The sequence below is a fragment of the Acomys minous genome (assembly GCF_964271855.1).
Source record: "Acomys minous genome assembly, chromosome: 11".
Classification (NCBI taxonomy): Eukaryota; Metazoa; Chordata; class Mammalia; order Rodentia; family Muridae; genus Acomys; species Acomys minous.
In genome coordinates, this window is record NC_140492.1 from 89,692,251 (window position 1) to 89,705,323 (window position 13,073).

The window sequence follows — 13,073 nt, forward strand, 5'->3', positions numbered from 1 at the left end:
TACTGATGAGAGAAGGGATGATGTTGAGGATGGATGGGATGGTGCTGAGGAGGGAAGGGATGGTGCTGAGGAGGGAAGGGATGATGCTGAGAAGGGAAGGGATGCTGCTGAGGAGGGAAGGGAGGGTGATAAGGAGGGAAGGGATGGTGCTGAGGAGGGAAGGGATGATGCTGAGGAGGGAAGTGAGGATACTGATGAGAGAAGGGATGATGTTGAGGATGGATGGGATGGTGCTGAGGAGGGAAGGGATGGTGCTGAGGAGGGAAGGAATGAGGCTTAGGAGGGAAGAGATGCCATTGAGAACATCCTTTCGAATCTTGCCCTTTCCTTTCCTTCCCTACCCTCACCTTTACACCTTTAGCTCCACTTTTCAGCCCTAATTTTGATTTAGCTCAATCTTTAATGGTCTTAGTGCAATTTAATACAATCTCCAGTTTGCAGGGTTAGAAAAATAAGAGAATATCAGGGCTTTTCTGGCTTGGGTACTGTAAGTCCCCCCATGAGAATGAGACTATTGTTAACCTGAACAACTAGAAATTTGCAAAGTACAGAATGGACAGAAAATAAGTGTAGGAGACCATAACAACACACAGTCAGACATACAGACAGACAGACAGACAGACACACACACACACACACACACACACACAGAGAGAGAGAGAGAGAGAGAGAGAGAGAGAGAGAGAGAGAGAGAGAGAGACTTTCTATTTTCCTACATATGACCTTTAAAATCTTTTGTGGAAATCCTTCCAAGAGTATACAACTAGCCATGTGCTCTTACAAACCATGTTTTGAGAATTTAGTCTGGAGTCAACCCTTTGCATTTTATTTTCCATGCATGGCTTCAATTTTCCCTGAGTCTCTGTAGTAGTGCGTGAACTAAAATTGATTTTCAAATGTGTAGCTATTTCCAACCTCTAACCCTCATGACCAACAGCTGCATTATACTAGACTTTCTGTCCTGGTTTGGTTTATATAACTGTGATTTAAAAAAAACTAACCAAAGTCAATATGGGGAAGGAGGAGTCTATTTGGCTTACAGATTATAGCCCATCAACAAGAGGAGACAATGTAGGAATTCACGTAGGAACCAGGAGGCAGACACGGAAGCAGACTGTAGAAGGATGCGGCTTACTGCCTGCTCCTTGCTCGCTCAGCTACTCTTATGCAACCCATGCCCACCAGCCTAGGGGATGTTACTGCCAACAGTGAGCTTAGCCTCCCAGAATGTATTAATAAATACACTGCTGCAGACATGGCCATAGACCCAACTGATGTAGGCAATTCCTCAATTGAAGATACCTCTTCTCAGGTGGCTCTAGTTGTGTCAGATTGATGATAATTAAGCAGAGGGTGTTGTTGTTGTTTTAAGATTAGTACCTATTGTTAATACCTTTGCTTTCAGAGGCTATATTTTCATAATTACATTTCATCCTTTAGATACATACACTTGTTAGCTAGTAGGCTATAAGAGGGAGGGTATTTAAAAGTCTGCACTACGCACATAACCACCAAACATTGTTCACCTAGCATATATGCGGACATGTTTCTTCTGTGGAAGGGATTACAAAATGACCACCATCTTCTATAAAAATTATAGAAGACTGAAATTTGTTCTTGTCCCTTGTTCTGTTTTTATTTTCTTTGTTTTTTTTCCCTGCTCCTTTACTTTTAATGTGATCAGTACCCAACCAGATACCCCATCTCTCCTGCATTACAGTATGAGCATAGCCATGCGACTCTCCACACAGTCCTTGGAACTACGGCCAATACAAAATTGGGCACTTTGTACTGATACATTTAATGATGAGACTGGGGGCCATTGTGAAGGTGAGGAGCTGTGAAAAGGTGAGGCTTTTGATGTAGTTTTAGAATAGTGAAAAAATTGGAGCCCTAAGGTATACAAAATTTCCCCCCTACATTTTTTGAGAACATATTGGCCATATATTTATGTAGTAGATCATAATCATAAAGCTACTTAACTTTGAGTTGATGGCAAGCCTAATATGTACATATAATAAAAAAATCATATGCCTTTTAGGCTTGCGTAAACATGACAGTTTTAAATAACTTTGCATTCCTGGGAATTCATTTTATCTAAGCCACTTGCTTCCAAATTCAGTATTTCATGGAAAGCTGTGAAAAAGTCTTTGAAGAGTTAGAAACGCTCCCAAATATACCTGTAATTTAGAAACCAGGGATCAGAAGAACTGGCTCAGCATGTAAAGTGTTTGCTGCCTGAACGTGAGACCATGTGTATGGATGTCCAGTACCCACAGGAAAAGCCAGACATTTCATCACAGGTCTATGTGGGATTGCTTTGTTTTAGTTCTGTTTGGTTGGGTTTTGTGGCTTTCTCAGCTCTGTGGACCAGAGAGGGGCAATACTGGTGACTCATGGGCCAGCCATTCTAACCAAAACTGCAAGCACCAGGTTCAGTGAGGGATCCTATCTCAACACTAAGATAGTTTAGTGATTGATGAAGACATCCCAGCGTCAGACTCCGGCTTCTGTATGTACCTGTACAGTTGAGCACACTCATATTCACATTTGCACACACGGACACAACACAGACACATACAAAAATGCTACATAAAATTTAAAAATAATTAAGATGAAATTTTCAATGGTATTTTGCATCACAAAAGAAGCTCAGCAGTCGCTAGGACTCTTTTAACTAAGATAATTGGTGAATTGCATATTGTCCTGTGCCCTGTAGACATCAGCAAAGCCTGGAACAGGCTATGTTGCACATAGAAGTGAATTTTGATAAAAATCATGCTTCACTGTGGGATGCTGAGAAGGAGCAGACCAGCATGGAAAATGTCTCTAATGTGGCAGCAAAAACAGTGGGAATACAACAAAGAGAAGGGAGGGAAGTCTCTGTGTTTTAGGACTAAGTATAATCAGCCCCGAGTAAATCACTGATCATTTATATTTTAACTACTAGTTGGAGGGAGTAAAAATACTGTGATTGGCAGATAATTTAAGTCTCTATCAAGCTCCTCATGATCAGCTCCGTGCTTAACATAGATGCGAATTATCTATTCATATCCACATCAGCTCGGTCTAAGTGGAAAGCGATAGCGAGCTTCGTGTTGAGTTGTGCATTACGATGATGTAAGCAATGTGTTTCTGTCACATCTGTGATGTTAACGAAGCTTCCAGCAAATGATCTGCACTTGTATTTTCAGAGCCTGTATAATTGTGATGTTTAAGTGACAGCTGTTCAGGTTTTGAGCATTTAAAGAGATGGTAAAACTGTAGATAAAATGCAGTCTTCTGGCTTCCTTAGCTCTGTTAGAAACACTTTCAAATGGAATTTAGTTCAAGTAATGTTACAAGTGATGTTTCCTTTCCATGTAAATCCTACTTCTAAAATTGTAACAATTTTGGCTCAAGTTGTGGAACTTGTAACTAAGAGATTTATGTTCACTTATTTGTATGTACATATGCTTTGCACTAAACTCATCGTTATACAATCTACATTTCAAAGACTCCTAAAACAGCTCAATTGTTTACATATTTCTATATTACAATATAAAGGGATACTTATTTCCCTTTAGAAAAGTAATATAAAACAGTAATTTATAAAGTAAGTTGCTTTATTTTACTTGATTTTTTTTTATTTTGTAACATCTACGCTCTTGGTTTCTTTAAAATTCAAATAAATGTTTACATTATTGGCTAAAAGGATCTTCTAATGATTTTTAAATGCTTCTAATATCAATTCCAATAGTATTTTACTGGAGAATAGGTTGTGTTTAGCTTACTTTTGTGGATTTTTTTAAGGTTAGCAGCAACGCCCTAGTCAGTGTTTCATGTCATTTATGCATTTGACTTCATACATGAAGAAAGATATTTTAGTTAAATTATATATTACTCAATATAATGCACTATTACAGCTATTACTGGGATATTTATTGTCAGATCAAATATGACTGAAATCTGTGAGCAGCATGCACATCATTTAAAGGTTATGCTTGCTTCTTTAGTTAGTGAGGTGTCTCACCATGTACACTGGCCTCAAAGCAACATGAGCCTCATCTAATCCCTAGGAACCATGTAAAGGTAGGAAGAGAGAACCAGCTTCACAGAGATGTTTGTGGACTGCTACATGAGGACATTTGTGTGTACATACTCATCTCTACACCACAGAGAGAAAGAGGGGGGGGGCGGGGAGAGGGAGGGAGAGAGGGAAGAGTAAATAAATTTTTTTTTTTATTTTTTTTACTATTTAGGGAATTTCTTTTTCTCAAAATAATGCTAAAATAAGTATGTATTTTCTTTATATTTGTGTTATTTCACAATTTATGTTAAACAGTTTTTCCCAGGGAAGGGAACAGTAGTTGGTTATGCAGTACCTATGGTCAACCCTGAAAACACATGGTTTGTATGTATTTAGGAATTTAGAAATGCACACACACACACACACACACACACACACACACACACACACACACATTTGTATGTGTATATATGTTGTCAGAGCTGGCCTCCTGAACTGGATAAGCAGTTTGTGTGACTTTCCCTAGGAAAGACTGTTTCTCTTATTTAAAAAAATATTAAAAATTTTGAGATTATAAAACAATTTCGTTGTTTTTCCTTTCTTTGGTTTTTCTTCCAAACCTCTTATGAGCCACAGCTGCTGCTCTCTCTCAAAATCATGACCAGTTTTTTTTTCTTTAACGTGTATGTGTGTGTGTGTGTGTGTGTGTGTGTGTGTGTGTGTGTGTGTGTCAGTTCCTAATTACCCAGCTGCTCAGTCTGCATAATGTTACTTGTATGTATGTGTCGCGGGCTGGCCATCAGTACTGCATAAACAATCAGTGTGACCCCGCTGGGACAGATGGTTTCTCCTCCTCAACACTCCTTGGTTGGCGGTTGCTCTTGGTCTAGGACGAAGGCATTCCCAGCCTGTGAACGTTCCCAGCCGGCGTTATGTGCTCAGTAGTATCACTCTTACTCACTTTGTGCTTGGGCAGTCGTGTCGGTAAGACTATGTGTAGGTGTAGCTTCTGACCTTACAGGAAGGTGGACTCGCAGGAAGCTTCCCAGTCCTCGGACTCTTACTCTTTCTACCTTCTGTTTCTCAGTGTTCCTTGAGCCATGGGTATGAGAATTGTTTTGTAGATGTATCTATTGACCCTGAGCTCCACAATTCTGCATGTTGATTGATGGTAGAGCAAGTTTCCAAAAACAGAGGGGAAGAGAAAAGTTACATTTCCTTTTACTATCATGATCATTGCCAATATGTAGTGGTTAATGTTTGTACCTGACTTTTTCTTCCAAGGACTAGCTTCCTGCTTGGTTATATTAATCATGGACTCTGTGCTCCTTAAAGAAATAGAAATTTCAAATAGCTGAAAACATCTAAGGAGTTAGTGAGGAAGTCTGCAAGTAGCATAGAGACAGAGCTCTTAGAAGCAGGTGGAAGCAACTGTAGTCACTTCTGTAGTACATTTCAGGCTTTTATGAGCTTCTAACTCCATTTATCTGTTTATTATAATTTTTACTCTTCACAAAACTGTGACTGTCCCACTAGAGCCAATTCTATACTATTAGACTGCATAGTATATTAGTTCTGGGTGTCCATGTAAATACATAAGGCAAATCTCTTACGTATGAATTGCTACAATGAGTCAGTGTTTCTGTGCAATCCACCCCTGTGAGATAATGAAGGCAGACATTAGGAGTCCATTAAGAATACACATTTTTACTTTCTTTCCAACTTTCTTGTTTTTTTTTTCTTCCTATTGTAAAATTGGATTTTTGTCAACCATTCCAGACTAATACTCTAGGTTGAAAAGGTCAGAACACATTGGAAAAACAGTTTATTCTTTCTTTTCCCTTTATAGTCAGAAAATTGGTTAAATAGATGCAAAATAATACACAACATTATCTTCACTGTAGTTGTAAATCTTATCTCCCCACCTGAAGGTCATGGAGCAAATGAAAAAATAAGACTCTAATTGAAGGTACTGCATGGAAACCAACATTTAATATCATGTTCAAGTCTGAGACTCATTTTAGAAAAAGCTGAAGTTTTAAAAGAGTTTATAACCTTTGTAGCGAAATCGTGTTATATGCGTATTATCAAATTACTCACTTAACTGTCTAAGACTTTCAATTGCCCACAGACAACAGACGTGGTTCCTTAGCTTCTTAGTGTATTTTCATACTTCTGTTCCCACATATTTGATCCCTATGACTATCATATTCAGCGTGTGCTTTTAGTAAGGTGTACCTTTTATATGCTATCAGAGTCATAGATATACTACCAAAAAGTCATTCGAGGATCTGGCCTGTTGAGAAATCTGCCCATTTAGCCCACCAATAAGGTTCAGGTGGACCAATGAAAAGTTTGAGTGAATGTACTTTGATAAAGGTTGGTGAGCTTGCAAAAAAAAAAAATCTGTCAATATTTTCCAAGAGAGGGCTAACAACAAGCCAGCCAAAAATAAAGAAGAATTGAATTACCACTTAAGCATTATTGATACCATTCCTTAAAACAATCTGCAATTTTTTTTTTTTGCTTAGATGGGCAGTCCTAGAAAATGCAGTGTAAGGAAGAAGAGCTTAGAACTCATGTCTCAATAAAGAAGAAGGAAGAGGAGGAGGAAGGAGAGGAGGAGGAGGAAGGAGAGGAGGAGGAAAGCAGGGAAGAGGAGGAGGACAATGAGGAAGAGCAGGGGAAAGAAGAAAAGGAGGTGGTAACAGGAATGGGGTGATGGAAAGAAATAATCTATCTACAATTTTCTCCTTCCCATTTCTTCTATTCTTATTAAAAATAAATGATAATAATAGTTAAATGACTAATGTACGACTTCGACATTGACGTTAACTGTTTCAACAGAACAATAAAAACATGACCATGAGCTGTTGAGTGGCTCCTTCTCTCTTTCTGTGTCTTACAACTAGCACATCTTGCCAAAGAACGAAAATGTTTTTCCTTGTCTTTATTGTGCTCATATTACATCTTCCTGTCTCCCCAGGACAGCCCCAGCTTACAAGCTGTAGTTACATAAAGTTTTTTGTACTGTCTGGTCTGACTTGGATAGTAAATAATCTTGTGATCCATGGTAACTAGGAAGCAGTTCAACAAATGCAATATAACATGAAGGGAAGAAAAGACATGAAGTCAGAAAGGATGAGTAAAAGTAATAGAAAAATACAAGCATAAAAAGAATTGAACATTCAAAGAAATAAAATTGTATAATAATAAAAACAAACAAGAATTGACAAGAAGGTGGAAATTTTTTGAATTAAAAAACCACGGAGGTAAACTGATTTCAAAACATGGGAAAAGAAAACAAGAAATTATCCAATGTTCTAAAAATAAAGGCTTTTAAGCCACGAGGCTCCTGGATTCTACTACATGTATTTGATTGACATAATTAACTGAGATTTCTGAAGTTGTAATCAGAGAAGATACCACAAACAAATTGTGGAAACATAGGATAAAGTCACAAAAACTATGTAATTTCTACTTAAGCACTTAAGGTGCACTTACATCTTCTTTACCAAAATTGGCAGGAGTTTATAATCCTGGTAGGTAGCAAATTTAACAGAAGACACTCCACAAAGTCTCCCCAAGATGACTGGCTGTTCAAACATGAGCTGGGCAATGATGGTTTTCATGGACATGCCAGCCTGCATGGGGAAAAGCCCACAAGGCCTACCATAGACAACTGAGGAAACTGGGAGCTGGTAAGATGCTCTACTCAGGAAAGAGGACGCCAACTGGCTGTCCAGTGCCAAATAATCAGCCTTGTACATATGTACAAGTAACATTGTTTGGATGGTACAAGTTATGTTTGGCTTCACTCTTGGTGTTTATCTATATTCCAAGCAATTCTACTTCCTGAAACTGACCACTTGAGTATCTTTGCACATCAGACGATTAGAATTTACTTTGCGACCTGATAGGCTGTGGTCAGTTGGGAAGGGAAGAGGGCTCTCCTCTCTTAGGACTAGGGACACAGGACATAGGGGGAAGAGGGAGGGAGAGTGGGACCCAGAGGAGATGAGGGAGGGGGCTATGATTGGGATGTAAAATGAATAAATGAAAATGTTTAATTAAAAAAGGAAAGAATTTTACTTTGGGCTGAGTGGTGGAAGCTCTTGCCTTTAATCCTAGCAGTCAGGGGGGCAGAAGGAGGTGGCTCTTTGAGTGAGAGAACAGCCTGAACTACAGAACAAGTTCCGGGAAAGCCAGAACTACACAGAGAAACCCTGTGTCAAAAAATAAAGAAAGAAATGGAAAAGAGCAGAATAGAATAGAGCAGAGCAGAGTAGAGTAGCAATAAAAAAAAGTATTTTAAAACTTTAGTTTAGAAAGGGTATCCTGCTTCCCAATAGCGTTCAATTATCACCAAAACGAAACTGTAAATTTACACGCTTACCGCTTATTTTTCTATTTTTATTCCATCTATTCACATGTATATTGAGGGTGGCATGGAGGGCACATGTGCGTGAAGTGGTGGTCAAGTGACAACACGCAGGAGTCAGTTTTCTCCTTCCACCATGTATGGCCTGTAATCGAACTCAGGTCACCAGGATTGTCAATAAGAACTTTTACACCATGAGCCATCTGCTGGACCATGTATTTTTAATTTAATTAATAATTAATTTAATTTAATTTTTTAAATTTCACTTTACATCCCGGTCTCAGCCATCTCCTTCCTCAACCCTGTCCCACTTTCCCTCCCTCTTCCCTTCTACGCCCCTCCCCTAGTACTCAGAAAGGGGAGCCCTCTTCCCCTCACAACTGACCCAAGCCTATCAAGTCTCATCAGGACTGCCTTCATCCTCTTCCTCTAAGGTTTGGAATGACCACACCTCCCGAGGGAAGTGATCAAAGAGCAGGCAACAGAGTCCACATGGAGACTGAGCTGCCTATTGGCTGTATTTGAGTAGGGGGCCTAGGTCCTTGGCTGATACGTAAGTCTCCACAGGCCCTATGGGCTCAGGTTAGTTGGCTCTGTTGGTCTTCTGATGGAGCTCTGTCCCCTCCAGGTCCTTTCATCCTCCAACTCTTCCATAAGACTCCCTGCTCACTGCCCAAAGTCTAACTCTAAGTCTCAGCATCTGCTTCAATGCCCTGCTGGGTGGAGTCTTTCAGAGGATGTCTATGATATGATAGGCTCCCATCCTGTTCTCTCTCTTTATCCATCTCCATTATCTATTCTATTTCCCTTTCTGAGTGAGAATTAAGCATCCTCCCTAGGACCCTCCTTATAACTTAGCTTCTCTAGGTCTGTGGATTGTAATATGATTATCCTGTATTATATGGCTAATATCCATTTATGAGTGAGTATATACCATGAGTGTCATTCTGGGTCTGGTTACCTCCATCAGGATGATCATTTCTTGCTATATCCATTTGCCTGCAAATTTCATCATATCTTTGTTTGTAATGGCTGAGTAGTATTCCATTGTACAGATGTACCTCAGTTTCATTATCCATTTTACTGTTGAGTTGTTTCCCAACTGGGTTGTTGTCAGTTTCTGGCTTTACTATGCTCGACCTCCCTCGGCTCCTTTCTGATCCATTGTCTATCACCCATTACCTTCCTACTTACTCAGCTTTGAGGGTGTTTTTGCTGTTGTTGTTGTTGTTTTGTTTTTGTTTGTTTTTTTTTCTTTTTCAACCAGTCAAATTTACCATATTTTCCAGCATATAGGACCAATTTTTTAAAATTAAATTTTATTATTCAGATTACATCCAAATTGCCATACACTTACTTGTATCTTCCCTTTCCCTCCTCCCTCCCTCTTTCTATAAGACCACTTGGATGGAGAATTGTCCCAGGTGAAGAACATTAGCAAATATTTGGGATTATGTACAAGAGGTACCTTGATAGAAATTATTAGAACCAAATGGCAAGAGATTGGGGCAGGTATCATATACCTGCCCCACTATGGGAAGTAATTTAGGGTATCTGCCCCAGGTTAACTAAGGCGATTTTAAAATATAACAGGTGTCTGTGTCTTGATTAGTTGCTAGCTGGTTAGAAAATATTGCTGTAATAAGAATGTAGGCCTGATAATAAACATTATTAGGCCATACTGGTAAATTAATAACAACAACAGTTGGGTCTGTAAATAGGCCCATGCCTGAGTCTGCTGCACAGGGTGTGCATTGGAAGAGGTGTAGTCTTATTTGGCAAGTATATTCCAAACTCTATATTTTAACTGGAAACGTTAAAAAGTTAAAAAGACTCCCAGTCATCTTATACACCAGAAAATGCAATTATTTGTTTTATTCAATTACTGTTATCGGTGAGGCCTTCCATCCAGGAGGAATGAAACTTCTAGGTTGATTTCAGCTTAATTTATTTTTCCCATTAACTTATTTAAAATATTTACAGCCCGATCCCAGAACCTTCCTCTTCTTCCTGTCCCACTCTCACAACCTCCTTGCCCCCACTGCTTCACCTCTTCTCCTCAGAGAAGGGGAGGCCCCTCTTAGGTACCAACTCACCTTGGTATATCACGTTGCATCAGGACTAAGTACATCCTCTTCCCACTGAGGCCAGACAAGGCAGCCCAGCTAGAGGAAAAGGATACAAAGGCAAGTAACGGAGTCAGTGACAGGCCCTACTCCCGTGTTAGGGGATCTACATGATGACCAAGCTACACATATGTCACGTATGTGTAGGAGGTGTAGAACCAGGCTAAGCGTGCCTTTTAGTTGGTGGTTCAGTCTCTGAGAGGCCCCCTGTCCCAGGTTAGTTTACTTTATAGATCTTATTGTGGTGTTCTTGATCCCTCTGGCTCCCTCAAACCTCCCCCCAACTCTTCCACAAGACTCCCCAAATTGGTCCCAATGTTTGGCTGTGGATCTCTGCATCCGTTTCCGTCAGCTGCTGAATGAAGCCTCTTGGAACACGGGCATGCTAGGCTCATGTCTTCAAGCATAGCAGAATGTCATGGGTTGGCTCTCTCCCATGGAGTATACCAGCTTAATTCCTTAATTCCTCCTCCCCCAAATAATCAATTATGTGGTAGCTTCAGCAACTGAGTCTTACCATCAGCTATGGGGGTTAATCAAGAGCATTGGTAATAATCCATGTTTGGTAATATATGAGACCTATTCGCCAACAACTACAAAATCACTATTTCTGGCCTTGAGATTTTTATTTGCTAGTATATGGTGTCAAGTTTGGGTATTGTCCTCAGTAATAGGGTAACTCTATTAAATATATAAGCATGTTTCTACATATATAGTATTATCCCTATATATATATATATATCTGCATATTTATGCATGCCTCTCCATTACTAAGATTCCATTAGTCTATTTTTTTATTTTATGTTCATTATTGTTTCGCCTGTATGTCTGTGTGAGGGTACCAGATCTTGGAGTTACAGACAGGCATGAGCTGCCATGTAAGTGCTGGGAATTGAACGCAGGTGCTCTGAAAAAAGCAGTCAATGCTCTTAACCACTGAGCTATCTCTCCATCTCTCTCCCCACCCATAAATATGGCTATTTTAAAAGGCCTTTACTGTTAGCTATCCTTCTCCATATTCCCTCCCTCTCCTACCTTCCCATCTGCAACCCCAATTAATTATTTTTGTTCCGTTATTCCTTTTGTCCCTCATATCTATGTGTATTCTACATTCCTTCCTTTAAAATATCCCTTCCTCCCCAATGGCCCCTTACTGCTTTTCTAACTTCTGTATTCTAAATGAAGCACACACAGGGCAAGAGACTCAGCACATACGAGAAAAGTGTGATGTCTTTCCCTCTAGGTTACCTCAAGATAATTGTTCCTAGTTTCATCTATTTACTTGTAAATTTTATAACTTCACTTTTAACCAACTGATTGTTGTCGTACGTATTGTGTACATGTGCCGTATCTTTATTTCCCATTCATCAGTTGATGGACATCTAGGCTGTTTTAGTTCCCTGGCTATTGTGAATAGACGAACAATAAACATGGAAGAGCATTACTGCTACAATAAGATTTCAAAGAACCAGTCGATATGCTTAAACACATAGGAAATGCAAATTAGAGATACTTTGAGATTTAATTTTTACCACAATCAGAATAGCCAAGACTTTTTAAAAAATATGATAGTAAATGCTCGCTTGCGCAAGGGGAAAGGGTATGTATATTAACTGCCGATAGGAATATGAACTAGTGTGACCACTATAGAAACCGGCATGCAGGTTCTTCAAAAGCTAGGAAAATATATAGCACATAATCCAGCTATACCACTCTTCGGCATGTACCCAAGGGACTATGTCTTGCAACAGAGATACTTGAATGGTATTTTTTATAAGCATGAACATTTCAATCTGGACTCTTTTGGGCTCTGGCTGCAACATACCTGCAAAGCTTAGAAAGCTTAGTGATAATCCAAGTGGGTAAGATGGCTCTACTGTAAAATACCTCTCATGGAATCATAAGGACCTAAGTCCAGATCCCAGTTAACTCTGTCAGTAGTCAAGAAAGGCAACACATGTCTGTAATCCAAGCAGTGGAAGGCAGAGAGAGGCAGGCCCCAGGAACTCATGGGTCTATCAGCCTAGCCTGTCAGTGAACTCCATGTTCAGTGAGTGACCCTGTCTCCTATATTAAGATGAATGAGAATAAAAGACATTAGAGGTTAGCCTCTGACCTCCCCACACTGTCTCATACACAAGCACATGCACACACATAGAGATGCAATACACGTACAGATAGAGACTCACAAAGAAAATCAAATATGTTTCTAAAAAAGACTGTCGATGTGTGAGGTTCCTGGTGAAGTCTAAATGCTAATTCAGGAGCTGTTAATAACAGCTGGTTACAGAAAAGTATCTCAAGTTTCCTGAATTTTACTCACATCAAGAACTGGGATAGTTCACTTAACTTACATGGCTATTCCGAGAAGATGTCATTAACAACAGAGTCAGACTCATTTGTTTATTCTTATGATCACCAATGTTAACCTCGTGTTGGGAAGCCAGCACATATGATCAAGGGCTCAGTCTGGTAGACGGAGCCTGCTCCATTTGAAATATGCTTCAACCCCTTAAAGTTGTGTCCCTGAATTTTCTTTTCTGATTTTCTGATTATT

The 13,073-nt window shown here is 39.5% G+C and overlaps 1 protein-coding gene across 2 annotated transcripts in view; it reads left to right on the plus strand.

The window, feature by feature from the left end:
• HAPLN1 (hyaluronan and proteoglycan link protein 1) overlaps positions 1–13,073 on the plus strand; it is a 66,839-nt gene that overhangs the window by 24,460 nt on the left and 29,306 nt on the right. Inside the window, exon 2 of one of the 2 annotated variants that reach the window (XM_084801952.1) lies at positions 6,541–6,710. The exons of the other annotated variant lie outside the window; for it this stretch is intronic. The gene's annotated coding sequence lies outside the window, so the exon portion shown is untranslated. The remainder of the gene's footprint in view (positions 1–6,540; positions 6,711–13,073) is intronic. 2 annotated transcript variants of the gene reach the window in all.